Source organism: Octopus sinensis, linkage group LG11 (genome assembly GCF_006345805.1).
Source record: "Octopus sinensis linkage group LG11, ASM634580v1, whole genome shotgun sequence".
Lineage (NCBI taxonomy): Eukaryota > Metazoa > Mollusca > Cephalopoda > Octopoda > Octopodidae > Octopus > Octopus sinensis.
The window spans coordinates 21,516,458-21,539,974 of record NC_043007.1 but is presented as its reverse complement, the minus strand read 5'-3'; the positions used below and the strand labels follow the sequence as shown (position 1 = coordinate 21,539,974).

At 36.7% G+C, this 23,517-nt stretch overlaps 1 protein-coding gene across 8 annotated transcripts in view; it reads right to left on the bottom strand.

The window, feature by feature from the left end:
• LOC115217577 (cell surface glycoprotein 1) overlaps positions 1–23,517 on the bottom strand; it is a 314,511-nt gene that overhangs the window by 219,214 nt on the left and 71,780 nt on the right. For 2 of the 8 annotated variants that reach the window (XM_036507206.1, XM_036507207.1), the window contains one exon: positions 20,167–20,246. The exons of the other annotated variants lie outside the window; for them this stretch is intronic. The gene's annotated coding sequence lies outside the window, so the exon portion shown is untranslated. The remainder of the gene's footprint in view (positions 1–20,166; positions 20,247–23,517) is intronic. 8 annotated transcript variants of the gene reach the window in all.

Sequence of the window (23,517 nt, the reverse complement as noted above, 5' to 3'; positions counted from 1 at the left end):
ATATAGGTTATATGAGGTAATGGTGTCATTGAGACCCAAAGGTCTTTCTTTCCTCCACCTCACTCTCTATTTTGTATCACATCTAAACTAACTATGACTTAACCATCCTCTCACACAGTCTTTGATGAAGGGATATAATTAATAAATATCCTAGAAACAGCTGTAAGACCTGTCTATAAATGTTCTAATATCTACACAGCCTTGGTTTTTTTTATCTCATTACACAAAAAATTCTTACACACACACACACACATATACACATAGATATTCATGGGTTGTATGAAATATGGTGGGTGTGTATTTGTGTTTTCTTGTCTTGATATTGCATGACATACAATCACTGACACACAATCTTCTATGGAAACATGTCACAAGAAAATATTACTTTGCTTGGAAATAAGGTGTGTGTGTGTGTGTGAGTTTATATGAAGGTATGCGGTTTAGTGGTTAGAGATATTCAGCTCATGATCGTAAGGTCAAGAGTTCAATAAACAATGGTGCAGTGTGTCCTTGAGCAAGACACTCTATTTCCTGTTGCTCCAGTCCACTCAGCCAGCAAAAATGAGAAGTATCTGTATTTCAAAAGACCAGCCTTGTCATATTGTCACACTAAATATTTCTGAGAACTATGTTAAGCACATGTGCGTCTGTGGAGCATTCAACCACTTGCACTTCAATTTCAAGAGCAGGATGTTTTGTTGATTGGATTAACTGGAACCCCCATTGTTGTGACCGATCGAGAGCCAGTTTCGAGTACCCTTGTTTGAACATCGAATGATGTTTATAAATAAACTTCATCATTATCATCGTACAAGTGAGATTGTTCATTTCCAGTTTCCAGGGTAAAAAAATTACCTTGCTTGGAAACAAGTCAGCACTGGCAACAGAGAGGGCATCTGGCTACTGCAAATTAATTTGTGGATCATAGATAAAACATGATTAGATTGAACCTTACAATAGGTACAGCTGTTATATATACACACACATATCTTTCAACAATGTGTATCAGTTGAATATATATAATAATAAGATGCAGCCGACAGAAACAACAAAAGAACACGTGGGAAACAGGAAAGCACACATAATGGAAATGGACAGGCTTGACCCCTCATCAGCAAGTGACAAAAGATCATCACAATTTTGACACCTTATAATACACATACATATATATATTGTTGTTGTTGTTGACGTCCTTTTTGTCTCGGGAGACAATGGAGTTGCGCATAAAATAGTCTAGTCTGGCTTTTACATTTCATATCCTAATACATTTCCTGCTGTGGTTGTGTAGTCCTATCCTGGACAAACACTCCCTCTGGCAGGTGCCGCAAATGTAGCGAAGACTTTTCCTGGCTGGTTGTAATGTCATAGTTTCTTGTTGACGTCTTTTCTTGTCTTTCCATCTCTCCTCTCTCTCTCTGTAAATTTGTATCCAACAAAGCTATATATGGGGGGAGGGGGGGGGGGGTTCATGAAAAAACAAAAGACGAAGACAGGTGGTGTAGACAACAAACAGATGTATTAGTATAACGCTCGGGAAGTGAAAAAGTCTTTAACATTTCGAGCCTACGCTCTTCAAATAAAGGTACACGGAAAGAAACAAGGAGAGAAAATAAAGAATGTGTTGTGGCTAGCGATCTATCATGGCGAATGCCAGACAGAAGGGTCACACAGGATATATATATATATATATATATCTTAATAGTAATGGTGTGACAACAAAAGAATGATTGAGACCTCAATATTATGTAAACAGAGGAATTTATCTGTTAATATAATATGTGACAATTATTCGGTTGTCATAATAAAACTCTAAGTTTTGGTTGTCGGGGCGGAAATCTGCTCCGGCATCTCATCAGTTAGCTAGACAATCAAAAAAATGCTATGAAAAATAATTGTCTTAATAACTGATGAGATGCTGGAGCAGATTTCTGCCCTGACATCTGAAACTTGGAGTTTTATTATGGCAACCGAATAATTGTCACATATTATATTACAGATATATTAGGAATATATATATATATATACATATCATCATCATCATCGTTTAACGTTCGTTTTCCATGCTAGCATGGGTTGGATGGTTTTGACTGAGGGCTGGCAACCAAATGGTTGCACCAGTCTCCAATCTGATCTGGCAGAGTTTCTACAGCTGGATGACCTTCCTAATTCCAACCACTCCGAGAGTGTAGTGGGTGCTTTTTACATGCCACCTGCACGTATATATATATATATATATATATATAAACATGCACACACATGCAACATATCTTTCAGCAAGGTAAATCAGTGAAAGATGTCAACGCCAGTGATAAAAACCAAGAAACGAGTGGTTTTTGACAAATTCCTAGTGATATTTGTTCTGCCCAATTTGTACAGACAATCCCTCGTCAATTTCTTTATTGTAAATACAATGAAACATTAATTGGATAACTGAGAATCTGCATCCTACAAAGCTGCTGTTCACAGAAATGCGATAAATAAAAAAAAAGAAAAGGCATCAAAAGTTTAACCTCTGTAACAAATAAACAACCAAGAATGAATATGAAATTTAAAATGAAAGATTGCTGGACTGTAAAAGCATAAATACTTTTGCAGTAAACACGAGCAGCATATTCTACAATCGCATTCTCTGCTATCACTGTCATTGAGCATAAGATGACCTTGTGTGTATTTTTACCAATTTAGTAACACTAAGTTAAAAATAAAATAAAATGAAATAAAATAAAATAAAATAAAATAAAATGTTCAGAATGTGATATATTATATCCATGAGAGTAAGAGATAAGCTATTTTTCTTTGCTCAAGAATTATAACTTTATTTTACAAGAAAATAAAGAAACCATATGACTGACTTTCAAATTTGGTTCAAGGCAAGAGAGAGAGGAGGAGGAGGAGGGAGGGAGGGAAAGAGAGTATCGGTTATGTTAAAACTATTAAACATTATAAATATAGACTGGTATGTATCTCATTTTGGTTTCAAAAGAACCTTTAAAGCTCTATCAACATTATCAAGTTTTAAGGACAAAATGATATGTTATTGAGAGAACGAAGAATGAGTAAGTCTGTAGAAATGCCAGAATGAATGCATTTACTGTATTTTGTTTAATTACCCCTCTGTCCTGAGTTTAGTTTGGCTTTTTTTTTTCACCTTGAAGTGAATAGTACCAGTCCACGTAGTAAAGTGGTTGGCGGTAGGAAGGGCACTCAGCCATAAAAAATATGCCAAACTGACTTTGCCAGTGCTGATGCCACATAAGAAGCCCCCAGCCCATTCTGTAAAATGGTTGGCATTAGGAAGGGCATCCAGCTGTAAATAAATATACCAATTTGACCACAGCAGTGTTGGTACCACATAAAAATTCATCTAACTTACTCCTTAACCCATCTGATACCAACCCGGTATCTCTGGCTCTGTAATACAAATGTTTTGTTTTCATAAGTTCTGAATTAAAATCTTCCACCAAACCCTAGTCACAATTTATGTTCTCAACACTAGCTGAATGATAACTAAGTTCTTTTACTAAATTCTTTGTTATATTTAAAATTAATTGAATGAAACACAGAGCATCTCAAATACAGTAACGAAAGGGTTAATGTGAATGAATAAGCATTGCATTTGACAGAGTAGTCTGAATGCTAAAGGGTTAACCCTTTCATTACCAACCCGGCTGAAACCAGCTCTAGCTCTGAGGACAAATGTCTTGTTTTCATAAGTTTTGAATTAAAATCTTCCACCAAACCTTAGTCACAATTTATGCTCCTAACACTAGCTTAATGATAATTAAGATATTTTACTAAATTCTTCGTTATATTTAAAATTAATTGAATGAAAAACAGAGCATCTCAAAATAAATATGGTAACGAAAAGGTTAAAGTGGCCGGCATTAGCAAGGACACCAACTGTAGAAACCATGCCAAAACAGATAGTGGGTCTTGGTACAGTTCTCTGGTTTGCCAGCTCCTATCAAATCACCCAACCCATACCAGCATGGAAGACGGACATTAAATGATGACGATGAAGATAAACCAGATATATGATGTATTGCAGATGATTCAAAGATTATACCCTTCAGTTACAAAATATTGATTATATCGTTAACAAAATAAATTAATATAATATAAAAACTAAGATGTTACTTCTGTGAAAGAGAAACAAATTCTATCTCCTTTCTTTATTAATAACAACATGGTAGTTGAGTTGGACAGGACTCTTTCCTTCAAGATCTCTTCCAAAATCAATAGTCTGAGTTTTCAACCTATGTCTCAGACCTCCTTGTTTTTTTTTTTTCCTGATAAAAGGAAGAAAACAACAACTACAAGAACAGCAACAACAAAAAGAGACAATTACATAATAAAGTAAAAATATTATTTTAGGTAACGTAATAGCTTCAGACAGGCAGTCAAGTAAAATTCCGACATCAATTCTAGTTAAATGTTTTTACGCCATAAAAAATTGGAATTAGAAGAACCAGGGAAATAACGATTTTTTTTTCTTCTCTCTCCCCTCCCTGGACCAGGCAAAAGATCAATTTTATATCTGGGGGGCAGGGAGCGGTTTATATTCAATCAAATGAAGTCTGGTATATTATATCATCAACATTATCAATACTAGACAGAAAGGGAAGGAGGAGAAATAGGGGAGAGAGAGGGGGGAGAGAAAAAGAGGAGAGAGAAGAGAGAGAGGAGAGAGAAGAGAGAGAGGAGAGAGAAGAGAGAGAGGAGAGAGAAGATAGAGGGAGAGAGGGAGAGAGAAATCGAGGAGAGAAAAAGGAGAGAAAGAGGGAAAGAGAGGAGAGAGAGGGAGAGAGAAAACGAGGAGAGAAAAAGGAGAGAGGGGAGGGAGAAAGATAGGTGAGAGGGGGAGAGAAAAAGAGGAGAGAGAAGAGAGAAAGGAGAGAGAGAGGAGAGAGAGAAAAAAGAGGAGAGAGAAGGGGAGAGAGATGGGGAAGGAGAAAGATATGAGAGAGGAGGAGAGAGAAGAGAGGGAGGAGAGAGAAGAGAGAGAGAAGGGGGAGAGAGAAATGTAAGTCAAAATCAGATCAGAACTAGTGAATTATTGAAATCAGAACGAAACAGTTGTGAAACATGTAGTCTGGCGCTCGCCAACAGCAGAACCGAATCTATTTGAGCTGAGGTGAAAGAAAGAAGTAATGCAATTACTAAGATCTTTGGTGAAAGCTAAATATAAACTAAATTAGTAATGAAATATTCATAAGTACAAAATGTAATGGTTATCCAACATGTCAAACTTATTTATGTCAAAGTAATATTATTTAACCAGATACACCAGAGACATTTTACTATTAATAGGTTTAGAAACAAATTTCCACTTCTATCAAGACTTTTTTGTGAACCATTAACACTAGCTCGAGTGAATTAACAAGATTTCTTCAATTTTTTTCTTTTTCACCCCAACAAAAATATATATATATCCTAACTGGATTTATATAATAGAAGCCGGTAGACTATAAAATTATTTATAAAAAATATACAAGAAGTGGCTTATATGCACAGGAGTGGCTGTGTGGTAAGAAACTTGCTTACCAGCCACATGGTTCTGGGTTCAGTCCCACTGCGTGGCACCTTGGGCGAGTGTGTTCGACTACAGCCTCAGGCCGACCAAAGCCTTGTGAGTGGATTTGGTAGACGGAAACTGAAGGAAGCCCATCGTATATATGTATATATATGTATGTGTGTGTGTGTATATGTTTGTGTGTGTGTGTGTTTGTACCCCCAACATCGCTTGACAACTGTTGCTGGTGTGTTTACGTCCCCGTAACTTAGCGGTTCGGCAAAAGAGACCGAAAGAATAAGTACTAGGCTATCAAAGAATAAGTCCTGGGGTCGATTTGCTCTACTAAAGGTGGTGCTCCAGCATGACCATAGTCAAATGACTGAAACAAGTAAAAGAGTTTATGTAGGAGGCTGTGCTTGAGGAGACCTATTGAGTCAAGTACATCAACATCAAAATAAAAATCAAATGGAAATTGTAGTTGTGATACCTGTGCTGGTGGCACGTAAAAAGCACCATCCGAACGTGGCTGATGCCAGCGCCGCCTTGACTGGCTTCTGTGCCGGTGGCACGTGAAAAGCACCAACAGATCATGGCCATTGCCAGCCTCCCCTTGCATTTGTGCCGGTGGCACGTAAAAAGCACCCACTACACTCTCGGAGTGGTTGGCGTTACCATTAGGAAGGGCACCCAGCTGTAGAAACACTGCCAGATCAGACTGGAGCCTGGTGCAGCCTCCTGGCTTCCCAGACCCCTGTTGAACCGTCCAACCCATGCTAGCATGGAAAGTGGACGTTAAACGATGATGATGATGATGATGATGTAGGAACAGGCATGGCTGTGTGGTTAAGAAGCTTGCTTTAAAACCACATTGTTCCAGGTTCAGTCCTGCTGTGCAGCATCTTGGACAAGTGTTTTCTACTATAGCCCCAAGCCAACATCTGTTACATAATACACATGTACACAATACACACATACACTGTCCCCTAAATGTAAGTAACCATGTAGTTCAGATGTAAACAAACCAATATTGGCTGTCAAATGGTGAGGGGGGACAAACACAAAGATGCACGTACATACAAACATACACATACATACATGTGTACACACACACACACACACACGATAGGCTTCTTTCAATTTCTGTCAACCAAACCCACTTACAAGGGCCATAGTAGAAGACTCTTGCCCAAGATTCCATGCAGTGAAATTGAACCTAGAACCATGTGGTTGGGAAGCAAATTTCTTAACCACACAGCCATGTCTGCACCTTCAGAAGAGAGAAAGAGTTTCTTATTAGTCCCCAAACAATTTATACAGGTGACCAAAGAGGCATATTTGCTTTGCAATTAAGGTAGACTACAGGCTGATTAGTTTTGACTAAGACCACATTTTACCAATCCCACCAACATGATTCTGATCAACTTCATCATTTTTGTTATTTGTATTCTGTTCCCTTCCTGGTAAAACTAAGATGGAGGCCTGCAGTATGATATATTACCACACTGTGGAGGCACATGACCTAGTGGTTAGAGAAGCGGACTCGCGGTTGAGGGATCGTGGGTTCAAATCTCAGACCGGACAATGTGTATGTTTATGAGAGAAACACCTAAGCTCCATGAGGTTCCGGAAGAAAGTAATGGCGAACTTCTGCTGACTCTTTCACCACAACTTTTCTCTCACTCTTTCCTCCTGCATCTTGCAGCTCAACTGCGACGGACCGACGTCCCATCCACGTGGGGAACCTATATGCCAAGGAAACTGGGAAACCAGCCCTATGAGCCAGGCGTGTTTCGAGAAGGAACAAAATATTACCAAACCGCTTGATCTTGTGTCTTCTTTTTTTTTGTAAGGCTCAGTTTCCTCAAATCTCATTTCCCCACCCCCCTCAAGTCTTCTTTCTTTTGCTATGGAAATAAATCTCCCACCATCGGCACACGGCACTTTCATGTAGATGTTGTCCATTTGCATGCATTATACATGTGTGTACAAACATGTAGAGACATCTATCCTTCAAATATTGATTGAACTTTTTAATGCCAAGTTCCATCCTCATCTCATTTCCATTTAGTCTTTGAAGCAAAACACGGCACATTTGTAGGATGCGTAATGGTAATTCTCTTTTCTTTAGCCTTTGCAGAGCTTTCCTATTCAACACTCAAATATCACAAGACTTATAAACGCTGCACAGATAAAATAAGCATCATTACTGCAGCAAAACTAAATAGATAATATTATGAAAGACATCTAGTTGTAAACGCATGCTTTTCAATAACATACTTTGCTATCATGTGAATCTGTAGAGAGAAAACAAACCAACTCGTTATGTGACAGAGAAAAAAATTGATGCTAAATAAATCAATCTAATAAAAATATTCTTTTTTTATGGAATTCATAAATAAATGACACATGTTGCTAAATGTTGCTGCTAAACTCTGAGCTAGCAGACCTCTAAGATCAAAGATATTCCAGTTATGTCAACCCTAACTTTTATTGAGACATAACATGTCTCAGACAACACTATCTAACATAGAGAAGATTCACAAAGAAGATCGTCTCTCTGCAACAGCTCAGCTACTGGGAAAGGTTGAAACAGCTAAGACTCTACTCCCTGGAGAGAAGACGGGAGAGGTATGCAGTAATATATATCTGGAAGATCCTGGAAGGAATTGTGCCAAATTTTGGCATTGAAAGCTACACCAATGCCAGAACGGGACGACACTGAATAGTGCCAAAGATCCCGGCAATGCCGTCACGCTTCAGGACCAGTTACTGCAACAGCCTGGGTTTCAAGGGCCCACGGAGTGGTTGGCGTTAGGAAGGGCATCCAGCTGTAGAAACTCTGCCAGATCAGATTGGAGCCTGGTGCAGCCATCTGGTTCGTCAGACCTCAGTCAAATTGTCCAACCCATGCTAGCATGGAAAGCGGACATTAAACGATGCTGATGATGATGATGATGATTGAATGAATGATTAAGGGTGAAAGATGAGAATGTGCTTAAGTAAAGGATGGCTTTGTATAAATGTTCGTATATGTTACGGATGAGTGCAAACACCTATGAACATGCATGTATGCAAGGATATGTTCAGAAGGCATGAGCAAACATTTATGTTTCCACTTAAAACATGAGACAGTAGAAATTTTTTTTGTTTTCCTTTTCTTGTCAATGGATTTCAAATGCTGGCAAACAATAAAAAAAAAAAGAGAAAAGAAGAAACGAACTAGGACAATTAATGCAATTATTTAAAATGTTTCTCATAACAGAAAGGTTTAAAGCCGTGACATTGACAGGGTATCTATCGATGTTAGTGTTGAATCTCATTACGGACATGAAACAGAATTCGTATTAATTGCGTTATTGATTATTAAAATAAAATTCAACTGCAATAAAATCAATAAAGTGAATTTAATTTGACCAAAAATATGTAACAACATGAGGATAACAACCGATCATATTAAATAAACGAAAAGAAAACCAATACATAACAATAAGAACATACACCATAAAAATATCTAATATGTTGACCATTAAAACTAATAAATTCCTTTATATATAACAGTCTACTCTGTAATTGTCTGTGTGTCCTTCGAAATAGCCATAAATATTGATTTTGAATATTTAATATGAAAAAGAAAAACAATAAAATTCTTTCTAAATTTCACCAATTATTAAGGCTGATAGTTCTCACACCTTTAGCAAAGTACATAACAAAACACACTGTTTAGGATAATAAATATTCCATGTTACAGATATAATCTTTATATATAAAAGTAAAGTTGTGTCTGTCTCCTACGATTTAGATTCCTAACTACTCCCACATTTTGCGGTGCAGTTTAACCAAAAGCGGGTATCTTATAGTCGTGATTCATATCGAGCCCTTCTGGGTATTAGCGTGCGCGTCTACGATGAGTCTACGATTTAAAAAATAATTTACCATCATTTTTTTCCATTTTAATGCATTTTTTCGCTATTATATAAGGGAAGTAACTCACTAAAAATGTCTACGGTGAGTCAACGATTTAAAAAAAAAATTTACCATCATTCTTTTTCCATTTTTAATGCATTTTTTTTTTGCTATTTTTTGGCTATAACTCTCTAAAAATGCTTATATAGTTATTTCCCTTACAAACCCGAGCAACGCCGGGCGATACTGCTAGTGTAAGTATAAATATTAAAGACCAGTCTGTATCAGACGTCACTGCCTTAAAGCAATGCTGTAGTTTGCTTTAGTCAAATTAGTGTAACAAGGCAAAGGTATAGTCATACATTCATACGTCTTGTTATCGTCAAACTGTGATCATTTGTCACTACTTATAAAAATACTACACATGTGTTGCATTAAAAGAAATATTTTAAAAAAAAGAAAAAAGAAAAGAGAAATCTATTAATAATCTAAAGCACAGGGTTATAGTATATCCTGTATGTTTGTGTGTCGTATTAATGTTTTATTCAAAATAACAAAGTGACGTAAACTTAATACAATTATATCAAATGTTGGCCGTATGGATATACAAGTGATTGTCTGTTCATGAGAAGTAAAATAAAATAAAAGTATTACGCAATTGAGCTAACAAGACTGATACACATCATACAAGCGCATATATATATATATGTATATATATATATATATATATATATATATATATATATATATACTCTTTACTCTCTTTTACTCTTTTACTTGTTTCAGTCATTTGACTGCGCCATGCTGGAGCACCACCTTTTAGTCGAGCGAATCGACCCCGGGACTTATTCTTTGTAAGCCCAGTACTTATTCTATCGGTCTCTTTTGCCGAACTGCTAAGTGACGGGGACGTAAACACACCAGCATCGGTTGTCAAGCAATGCTAGGGGGACAAACACACAAACACACACACACACATATATATATATATATATACGACAGGCTTCTTTCAGTTTCCGTCTACCAAATCCACTCACAAGGCATTGGTCGGCCCGGGGCTATAGCAGAAGACACTTGCCCAAGGTGCCACGCATGAATGTAAAAATATCAGTATTATGATAATGCAATATTACTATAGGGAAGGGGAGGGTAGATGGATAGAGAGATAGATAGAATAAGGTAGGTCAAGCCCATACACACACACACACACACAAACATTTCTTTCAATGTGGGATAAAAAATAAATGAAAAATTTTCAAACTTGTACTGCATGAGATATTTCCATTTACATTTTGATGTTGTTGCTCTTAGTGTGTTAGTGTTTGTGTTTGTGTGTGTGTGTGTGTGTGTGTGTGTATTATGTTAGTGTGCATATATCATTCTAAGTTCAATATATTCACATTTTTATATTTTCTTTCTTTTTTTTTTTTTGTGTGTTTCTAAGATTAAATCATCAAAATACACAAATATAGCAGAAAAAAAGTGCATTCTGCATTCATGGTACTTGAAATTCTCTATGTAACTTCAAATATGCTTCTCTGCCAACAAACAATGGGAAGCATGTCTATGTATGCGCGTGTGTGTGTGTGTGTGTGTGTGTGTGTGTGTGTGTGTGCGTGTGTGTATATAATATAATGAACACAAAACTCTAATGGACAAAATTAAGTTATTCAAAAAAATTCACTTCCTATAAACTTCCCCATTATGTATATTATAATATATTTAAAAGTTTGGAAGATATGATTCCTGGAATCTTGCCATGAATTTTCCATAGCAGGAATTCCAAGAGGAAGATTGCAAAATTTCTATAGATTCCATCCAGTGGATGTTTTCAAGAAAGGGGAACAGGAGAGAATATGTTATTCCAAGTTCTTCATATAGGGAGACACACACTCACACACACACACACACATGATGGATTTCCACAGTTTCTTGTTTCTTTATTGCCCACAAGGGGCTAAACATAGAGGGGACAAACAAGGACAGACAAAGGGATTAAGTCGATTACATCAACCCCAGTGCACAACTGGTACGTAATTTATTGACCCCGAAAGGATGAAAGGCAAAGTCGACCTCGGCAGAATTTGAACTCAGAACATAATGGCAGACGAAATATCGCTAAGCATTTCGCCCAGCGTGCTAACAGTTCTGCCAGCTCACCACCTTCCACAGTTTCTGTGTACCAAATTCCTTCACAAGGCATTGGTCATCTCAGGTCTATAGTAGAAGACACTTGCTCAAGGTGCTACACAGTGGGACAGAACTCAAAGCCATGTGGTTACAAAATGAGCTTAACCACACAGCCATGCCGGGACAACTGGTGTCGGTTTGTTTTCATCCCTGTAACTTAGTGGTTCAGCAAAAGGGACTGATAAAATAAGAACCTAACTTTGAAATAAGAAATAATTATTGGGGTCGATTTGTCTGAGACTAAAATCCTCAGAGGCAATATTTCAGCAGGGCTGTAGTCCAATGACTGAAACAAGTAAATGATATAAAATAAAATGAAAAGATGAGGCGGCGAGCTGGCAGAATCGTCAGCATGCCAGGGAAAACGCTTAGCGGTATTCCATCCGTTGCTACCTTCTGAGTTCAAATCCCACCGAGACTGAATTTTTTAGGCGCAGGAGTGGCTGTGTGGTAAGTAGCTTGCTTACCAACCACATGGTTCCGGGTTCAGTCCCACTGCGTGATACCTTGGGCATGTGTCTTCTACTATAGCCTTGGGTCAACCAAAGCCTTGTGAGTGGATTTGATAGATGGAAACTGAAAGAAGCCCGTCGTTTATATGTATATATATATATGTATGTGTGTGTATATGTTTTTATATCTGTGTTTGTTCTCCCACATCGCCTGACAACCGATGCTGGTATGTTTACGTGCCCCGTAACTTAGCAGTTCGGCAAAAGAGACCAACAGAATAAGTACTAGGCTTACAAAGAATAAATCTTGGGGTTGATTTGCTCAACAAAAGGCGGTGCTCCAGCATGGCCGCGGTCAAATGACAGAAAGAAGTGAAAGAGTAAAAGTGTATATAATTCAATGAGCTTGGTAGAGAGGCCTGAAGATCTAATGGAATCTGATTTTAAGTCTAATATTTCATTGACCAAGAAGTTTTGTTACATTAAACGTGGTCTTAATTCAGTTTCCAGTTGAAACCTATTTGCTTTTTATTCAAGTGTTTTTGTTAATTTGGGTTGCGAAAACCAAAACAATCTTCACAGCAAGAGTGTGTTTACATACATATGATAAAATGTGTTATTTAGTTGTTAGTGACAGAGCAAAGCGAATTGTAGTTTGACATGTGACTGCTAAATAGTTGGTAGCTTGTGAATGAATGGATGGTGGAGAAAAAAAAGAAAGGGTGTTTTGTTTAATGTATGTTGTTACTGTCAAGACAAAAGGTGACATGTGTTCTTGAGTAGATTACAAATGAGATGGAAAATGGTAGAGGGTAGAACTGTTTGGGAACCACAAGGGGACCACAACAGTAGTTAAGACTTGCTGAGTCAAAGGGCTGCAGGGGAGCATGTTTAAAAACTAAAGACATATGTTCCGCAGAAACAACAGTCAACTATCTAGACCGTATACGAAGGGGTGTGGGATATGTTTAGTTACTAGTCTTGGAGAAAAAAAGATAGGACACAAGGTCTTTAGTGTTTTTTGGGAAAGGAATATTAGGAGACGGTTCTTGGGGGAATTTAGTAGAGAATTCTTTTAAAGAACCCAGTATTAGAAGTAGGTAGAGGGACACATTGCTAAGGTTACTGGTGTTTGGGGACTATAAGGGATATTTGGGAATAAATCTGCTTCTCAATTACATGGTTCTGGGTTCAGTCCCACTGCATGGTAGCTTGGGCAAGTGTCTTCTATTGTAGCCCTGAGTTGACCAAAGGCTTGTGAGTGGATTTGTAGACAGAAAAACACACACACACACACATACATATATATATATATATATATATATATATATATATATATATATATATATATATAGAGAGAGAGAGAGAGATACACACACACCGTTTTTATGTCTACTTTTCCATGCTAGCATGGGTTAGATGGGATTTTTTGAGGTAGTGATTATTTACAGCAGACAGTTCTGATACCAACCTTTTTAGTCTTCCCTTATGACACACAGGTATGTACTACACCTATTTCTAAAACCTAGAATACATGCATATATAAAGGGAACTAGGGATTGCAATATTTATGCATTTTCCAAAATATACATCGATCACTTCATTCGTTAATCAATTTATGCATTGTCAGAAGTGCCAGCCAATTACTCAAGTATTCATGAACAGAGGTATGTATCATTTTGTCTTTTGAATGAGGTGTAGTATTCCATATTCCATTTTTCCCTTGGCCACAGTCACTGAAGAAATAAAACTTAATACTGCAAAGCTCAGAAAACACCAGTTAATTTTATAAAATAATAAATGCACCCTTTTTAAAGCCTATCCAGGCTCGTGGGCCTGGTTTCTATGGCGTATGTATTCCCCAGCTGGATGGGACGTCAGTCTATCGCAACGTTACTCTAACCACTAAGCCACGCACCTCCACAAAATAAATGCACCCTTTTAAAGCCTAGCAAGGCTCATGGGCCCGGTTTCCAGGTTTCTATGGCGTATGTGTTCCCCTCAGCTGGAAGGGACACCAGTCCATCGCAGCGTTACTCATTTTTGCCAGCTGAGTGGACTGGAGCAACGTGAAATGAAGTGTTTTGCTCAAGAACACAACGCATCACCTGGTCCAGGAATCGAAACCACGATCTTACGATCATGATGCTGACACCCTAACCACTAAGCCACGCGCCTCAACAAAATAAATGGGCCTGGTTTCCCGGTTTCAATGGCGTATGTGTTCCCAGCTGGAAGGGACGCCAGTCCATCGCAGCATTACTCATTTTTGCCAGCTGAGTGGACTGGAGCAACGTGAAATGAAGTGTTTTGCTCAAGAACAAAACGCGTCGCTCGGTCCAGGAATTGAAACCACAATCTTACGATCATGATGCTGACACCCTAACCACTAAGCCACACGCCTCTACAGTTAATTTTATAGTGCTGCCAATTAAGAAGCAGTTGTTTCTACTCAAAACACACAAATACAGTGTCCTGGCGACAGGAAATAACCTTTTAACCACTCAGCTGGTTGTCCTATATATGGTACCCTATACGTGGTACCACCTGCACCCCACCACATTGATAATAAAAATAATAATAATCCTTTCTACTATAGGTACAAAGCTTGAAATTTGGGAGAAGTTGATTACATTGACCCCCAGTGTTTCATTGGTATTTAATTTATCGACCCTGAAAGGATGAAAGGCAAAGTGAACATCAGTAGAATTTGAACTCAGAACGTAGCGCTGGTTGAAATACGGCCAAGCATTTCATTCGGCATACTAACTTTAATAATGGTGATAAAATGTTTAGGGGTAGCAATATATATATATACATACACACATATACATATATATATTTGTATTTATGCTGGTGTGTTTATGTACTGGTAACTTAGCAGTTTGGCAAAAGAGACCGATAGAATAAGTAAGTACTAGGTTTACAAAGGAATAAGTCCAGGGGTTGATTTCTTCGACTAAAACCCTTTAAGGCAGTGCTCCAGCATGGCCACAGTCAACTGACTGAAACAAGTAAAAGAATAAAAAATGTATTTGTATTTATGTGTATGTATATATATCATTGCTTCTATATGTGTGTATCTATCTATATATAATATATATATATATATTATATATATATATATATATATATATAGATATAGATATATCTTTGCAGTTATGTGTGTGGGTGTGTATATATATATATATATATATATACAGACATACATATACATATATGATCAGTTTCTGCCAACTAAACACACAAGGGTTTGAACAATCTGGGGCTATAGAAGACACTTTCCCAAGGTACCACACACTGGAACTGAACCCAGAACTATGTGGTCTGGAAGCAAACTTTTTTACTACACAGCCACATCTGTGCAAAAGAAATTAAGGAAACTGAGAAATAAGTCTCTCAACAAATATTTTGATATTATAAGACGAATGTTTGATGCCGAGAATTTACAAAATTATAAAACGCCATTAAAACGAAAGGTTAAAAGGTCAATTCAATATCTATAAAAAAAAAATTACAAAACGAAATAAAATAAAGTCGTTTCTTATTAACGAGACCAATTAAATATGAGTAATACGACATCTGGTATAACGTTGTAACAATTTTTTCTCCCCCCCCCCTAAGAAAGCAGGCACTTAATCTTTAAAATATGAAGTCAGGGAAAGGATAATTAAGCAGGATGAATTGCATACAGAACAATGCAAAAAGATCAGACACAACAAAAAAAAATGAGAACATTAATAATAATAATAATAATGATAATATGCTTGAAGGAATTTGAATACTTACCTCAAGTAACTTCAAGCATAAATCTAGTGCGAAGGGTACTTGCTTTCTTATAGAAAACCAACCAGGAAACAAACAAAACACAAAGAAAAACTAAAGACGCAAAAGCTTTCACCCACAAATTTCCTATTTATTAAAATAATAATAATAATAATAATAATAATAATAATAATAGTAATAATAATAATAATAATAATGATGATGATGGTGATTTTATTTCTTTATTGCCCGCAGGGGGATAAACATAGAGGGAGACAAACAAGGACAGACAAAGGGATTAAGTCGATTACATCGACCCCCCCCCCCAGTGTGTAACTGGTACTTATTTGACCCCGAAAAGATGAAAGGCAAGGTCGACCTCGGCGGAATTTGAACTCAGAAAGGAACAGCAGATGAAATACTGCTAAGCATTTTGCCCCGCGTGCTAACAATTCTTCCAGCTCACCACCCTAATAATAATAATAATAATAATAATTATTAATATTATTATTATTATAATCCTTTCTGTTACAGGCATAAGGCCTGAAATTTTGTGTATATACTTCACTCTCGGAGTGGTTGGCGTTAGGAAGGGCATCCAGCTGTAGAAACTCTTCCAGATCAAGATTGAAGCCTGGTGCAGCCATCTGGTTCGCCAGCCCTCAGTCAAATTGTCCAACCCATGCTATCATGGAAAGCGGACGTTAAACGATGATGATGATGATATATATATATATATATACACACACACATACATGCAGCGCGTGTGTGTGTGTGTGAAGTGTGAGTGTGTGTCTCCTTGTTTTGACATTACACAACCGTTGTAAATGAATGTCATTCATTTCTAGTTTATGTCAGGTCATGGAGAAATATTACCTCACTTGGATACAGGTAAAGGTTGATGACAGGAAGGGCATCCAGCCACAGCAGATCTGCCTCAACAAATTCCAACAAAGTGATCCAAGCATGGGAAAACGGACATTAAAACAATGATGGTAAACATTAGGCACTGTACTATGACTAATTTCACTCTCTGATGTTTGATTAATCGTTAGGACCCTATTAATTAACCTCTTATTTTGTTTGAGGCCAATTTTTGTAGATGGCCAAGGAGTGGGGGTGTATTGACAATCAAATGAAGAACCTCCACCATCACCCATGGTAAGTGTGCTTCGGGTGAAAAGCAAGATTTGAACTTGGAACACAAAGAGGAAAATATTAATTACATACCCACTGCCAACATTGTGATAATGATGACGATGATGATGATCATCATCATTATCATGATCATGATCATAATCATTGTTTCTAATTTAAGCACAAGGCCAGCAATTTTAAGGGAAGTGGGTTTGTTGATATCAATCCAAGCCTGGTACTTTATTTTATTGGACATGGAGAGAAGAAAAGCAAAGTCGACCACAGCAGGATTGAAAGGAATTCTTGGAGGTTTGGATAATTCACCTTTGGAAACATGGGTGGTTCGTCCAACATCCTTAAACAACCCTTATTCAGGGACCTTTTGAGCGGGATGGGTTACTCCACCAGAAGAAAATTCTAACTGGGCCTCACCTGCAAGGTCATGTGCTGTTTATCTTGATATGAAATCACCATGTCATGCACATATGGTTGTGATGCATGTGCCTGATGTACCCTTATCAGATGGGTAGTCATGATGGGTATACTGGACTTCGTATATTTTACCCCAGTATCACTTTGAGGGCATGCACTGCTCTCTCACTCAACAATAATAATAATAATAATGATAATAATAATCCTCTCTACTAAAGGCAGAAGGTCTGAAATTTTGGGGTAGGGGGTAAGTTGGGCACATCAATCACAGTACTTCTCTGCTACTTAATTTATTGACCCTCCCCCCAAAAGAATGGAAGTCAAAGTCAACCTTGGCAGAATTTGAACTCAGAACGTAAAGATGGACGAAATACTGCTAAGCATTTTGCCTGGCATGCTAATGATTCTGCCAGCTCACCACCTTAATAATGATGATGATGATCATCATCATAATAATGGTTTCAAATTTTGCCACAAGGGCAGGGAAATTGAGGGAGGGGATGAGTCGATTCATTTGCCACAAGGGCAAAGGATGAAGGGGACAATACAAAAACAAACTTAATAATAATAATCCTTTCTACAATAGGCATAAGGCCTGAAACTTTGGGGGATAAGAATAGTTGATTACATCAACTCCAGTGCATAACTGGTATTTATTTAATCGACCCCCGAATGGATGAAAGGCAAAATCGACCTAGGCAGAATTTGAACTCAGAACGTAGTGACAAGCAAATTACCTCTAAGCATTTCATCTAGCATGCTAACGAAGCTGCCTGCAATAATAATAATAATAATAATAATAATAATAATAATAATAATAATAATAATAATAATTGGAGACGGGAAGGATGGCTTCCCTTTGCAAATACTGATAGGGCACAGAAAGTGTGTCTATAGCCAGCTAGAGGAGGTGTCCTCCTGGGGCTACAAGCTATAGTAGCATCCACCCTTAGGGGTTAGCCATATTTAAATGGCAAATATACTTTACGAATAATAATAATAATAATAATAATAATAATAATAATAATAACAACAACAACAACAACAACACTAGTTTCAAATTTTGGCACAGGGCCAGGAAATTTCAGGGGTGGGGCCAAGTTGATTATATTGACCCCAGTACTTGATGGTTACTTATTCTATTGACCCCCAAGAGAATGAAAGACAAAATCGACCTCGGCGGGATTTAAATTCAGAACATAAGGAGTCGGACAAAATACCACAAGGTATTTTGTCCAACCCTCTAATGATCCTGGCAGCTCAGTAATTTGTAAAGTGATGAGGATGCTAAAAATTTGGTGGGAGAAGATAAACAGTCAATGTAATAGTGCTCCCTCTGTTTCCTCTGCTTGGCTGCTATTTATTTTATTAATCCCGAAAATAATGAAAGGCAAAGTCGGCTTTGATGGGATTTGAACTCAAAACATAAAAAGCTGTTAGTAAATATTGCTTGGTGCTTTGACCGATTCACAAGTGATTCGCCCACTCACCTTCCAAAATTATATATAAGAAGCATTAGAAGCGGTACCTCACCCGACGAGGCAAAACTGATGCGTAGTTATTGATGGTTGAATGATGATAATGACAATAATAATAATAATTCTTTCTACTATAATATTAATAATAATAATGATGATGATTATGATGATGATGATGGTTTCACGTTTTGGCAAAAGGCCAGCAATTTAGGGAGAGGGGTTAAATCAATTACATCGATCCCCCCTGGTGCTCAAGTTGTATTTGTTTTATCAAGCCCGAAAGGTTGAAAGGCAAAGTCAACCTCGGTGGAATTTGAACATAAATAATAATAACAACAACAATAATAATAATAATAATAATAATAATAATAATGATGATAATAATAATAATAATCCTTTCTACTAGAAGCACAAGGCCTCATATTTGTTGGGAGGGGACTAGTTGATTATATCGACCCCAGTACACAACTGGTACTTAATTTATCAACCCCCGAAAGGATGAAAGGCAAAGTCAACCTTGGCGGAATTTGAACTCAGAATGTAGTGATGGGCAAAATACCTATTTCTTTACTACCCACTAGGGGCTAAACACATAGAGGACAAACAAAGACAGACAAACGGATTAAGTCGATTACATCGACCCCAGTGCGTAACTGGTACTTACTTAATTGACCCTGAAAGGATGAAAGGCAAAGTCAACCTCGGCAGAATTTGAACTCAAAACGTAGCGGCAGACGAAATACCACTAAGCATTTCGTCCAGTGTGCTAATGATTCTGCCAGCTCACCGCTTCAGTAGTAGTAGTAGTAGTAATAATAACTGCACACATCCTACGCAAAACCCTTTCAATACAGTAACCATTAGAGCATCACAACAAATCACAGCACATACCCAAGGCACACAGAGCTATGCTCGGTAGTGAAGTGAAAGCACGCTATAAAAATAATAATAATAATCATAATAATAATAATAATAATAATAATAGTAATAATGATAATATTGATGATAATCAATAGTGAATTAATGTGAAATGGCAAACATAAGATATTGAAAAACAAGTTTCCTTCAAGTAACAGACATACTTTCAACTGGTATTTCAAAAGAACTAATTTTTTTTTATTCCATACTAATCCATACTAATCCTTCCGATACAATTAATTTGTGAAATATAAATTATAAGTACAATAAAACAAAAAGCGAGTAGTTAAAAGTGAAGCGGTGCAACTTAGGGATAGGTAGACATCCATTTAGACAGTGGTGTGGCGTGGTTTAGTCTTTAGCTACGGTAACTCACCTTTCTTATGAATGCATTAGTAGATAGTCCTTGTATTATATTTTAACGAATTTTTACAAGTATTTTCCTTGCTTCAGCAGCTATATAATAATAAAGAGGAATAAGGAATAGATTATATTTGGTTAAAAAGAGAAAATTAAAAAAAAGGGGAGTGAGAAAATATCTATTAATACAGCCTAGGTATTACACAATAAGAGCTAGAACTAGGAGTGACAATGGTAGTGCTTATTTCTTTACTACCCATAAGGGGCTAAACACAGAGAGGACAAACAAGGACAGACAAACGGATTAAGTCGATTATATCGACCCCGATGCATAACTGGTACTTAATTTATCGACCCCGAAAGGATGAAAGGTAAAGTCGACCTCGGTAGAATTTGAAACCAGATCGTAACGGCAGACAAAATACGGCTATGCATTTCACCCGGCGTGCTAACGTTTCAGCCAGCTCACCGCCTGGTAGTGTTGCAGTCGCAGCCCTTTTTCCCTGTTTCTTTTTATGAGGGTTTGTGGTGACTTTTTAAACTCTTTCAGTGTGAAATTAATTCCAGTAATGATGTTTAATATCTACCGAAAATAGAACTGGTATTTTTTCTGCAAGTCACATTGCCCTAATAAACTTGACATTTCTCAACAAAAAGTGATTCCAAACATGACATTCCCCAACAAAAGATAGATTGGTATACAAAACTGCTTTTCACAGTTAAAGGTTTAATGAAATTTGGAGAGGATATATTTAATTTCTGTGGTAAAATGGTTAATCTATATATATAAAGCTGAAGTGGTCTGTGTGTGATAGGTTTGGTAGCCTTCAACTAACACTATCTCCTCCGAGACCCCGAGGCACAAGTTGACCAAAATTGAGAGTAGGATAGAAGAAGGCCTGCTCTTCATTCCGTAGAAGAAAAAATTCAAATCGAATAATATTAACGCCAAAAATTATTTACATCAAAAAGGTGCTTTTTTCTATGAAAATCCCTATTTTTTTTACGATTTTTTTACTGCTGTGTCGCCATTTTTCAGTGTATTTCAACCAGAAAAATGTTCACTTAAAGAGAATAACAAGCAACATAATGCAATTTTTTTACTTTTCAAAAATTCCCATTCTAAAGGGTTGAAACAAACCCGAGCAACACCGGGTGATACTGCTAGTAAGAAATATAAAACATCCAAGAAGTAAATGGAATTAATTAGAAGACTAAGACTCCCTAGTGTCTCCCTCATTGGAATGTATGAGTAGTAAAGTACTGGAGTTGATTTAATCCTGCAACTACAAAATTTAATTTCATGTTTATTCCACTAAAGAAGTTAAGAATCTGCCGAAAAGCAGAACTGGTGTTTTCTTCAAGTCATGCTGTCTCAGTTAACTTGACATATCTCGACAAAAAATAGTTTCAAACACGATATTCCTCAACAGCTTTTCGCAGTTAAAGGTAATGGAATTTCAGGTGGACATATTTGATTTCTGCAGTAAAAGGTTTAACAGAATGCAAGAATAAAACCCACATGTGAATGGTAGGAATAGAAAAGAGGCACAACTGACGAATGAGTGTAGCTTATGTCATGTCTGTAATAAATAAGTATAATGAAAGGTCTTACATTGGCAAAATGCCAATGTAGGACCTCTCAAAAATTAAATCAACTCCCAATACATACATGCCTGATAGTTATTTTATCAGCCCCAGGAGGAGGAAACACCAAGCTCGACACCCAACGGGATTTGAACTTGGAATATTATAACGATAAAACTAAATACTACAAAGCATATAACCTATCTGACGACATAAAAAGACGTACGGGTATATTAGATGTACCCCATTTTCAGCAGCGTACATTCAGGAAAATTGGGGGTTAGGGAAAAATTAAATTATGAGAGGCCCAACATCACATGTAGGACTCAGGGTGACTTTCTGAAATATTTCTGGGGGAACAAAGTGCGTCTTATTTTGCCAATAAATGCAGAAATTCCAACACTATATCTACCTGACAAATCACTACTACAACCACCACTGTCAAAAGATAAAAGTACAACAACCACACATACTCATACATTTACATACGCATATAGATATAGTATAAAAGTACAGAATTTATATTTTTTGTGTCCACTCAACAAGCATTTTATCGAATTTCTGGGTTAGAGACTCGTCTCATTTTACCAAACTGAGAAAATAGGTAACAGGGATGTTCTAGTTAAGGTACCTTTTTGTATTTTACTCCTCTGATCACTTCATTGAGGCATTGGTGAGTTTTCTTCTCTGCTTTAAACACCAAAAGCTACATTATGTAAATCAAACTTAGACATCAACTCTACACAAGCTTACCCTTTTGATTTTTAACATTATATTTCTATGTCTATCTATCTGCCATTTTATATATATATATATATATATGTATGTATGTATATAGATTAGAGAAGAACCATCATGTAGCAATTCAACAATGATATACTTAAATCATACCATATAGAAAAAAATTAAAGATACAAAAAGTCATTTACCTAGAACTAAATTAAGTACGAAATAATAAATAAATAGTATATAATTAGTAGAATTATATACATATATACACACATATATACACTTGTTCATTCATTGGTTTTTTTTTTCCATTGCGTATATATATATACATATTCATCTCAAGCTTGACATTCATATATATATAAATGTATGTATGTATAGAGAGATATATGTAGGGATATATATATATATATATATATATATATATATATATATATATATATCTGTAAGTATGGAAGGATGGATAGATACACATACAAACATACACAACTAGAAACACAGACATACGTACGTACATACATACACGCATGCTTGTACACAAGTAATATCTTGCTTCTCTTCACAATATTTTTTAATAGTTTGTCTTCATCCTTTTGGAGACTGTTGTATGAATTAATAAAAGTATTTTTCTCCCACAGATAATGGATGTCATGTACTCTCAATTCATGTTATTATAGAAAAAGGAAAAAAAAGAAAATGAATAGCAAACAAACAAAGAAACAAAAACTAACAGTTCTTTTGTCAATGAAAAAACTCTAAGCAAAATAGAAAGAAACAATTATTGTTGTTATTTATTATTATTGTTGTTGTTGTTGTTGTTGTTGTTGTTGTTATTATTATTATTGTTATTGTCCTCCTCATCCTTCGCCCTGGTGGCAAATAAAAGAAATCATCATCATCAACATCACCTCCCCATCATCATCATCACCATCACCATCGTCATCACCACCACCATCATCATCATCATCATCATCATCGTCATCATCACCATCATCATCATTACCATCGTCATCACCACCATCAGCATCATCATCATCATCACTTTCATCAT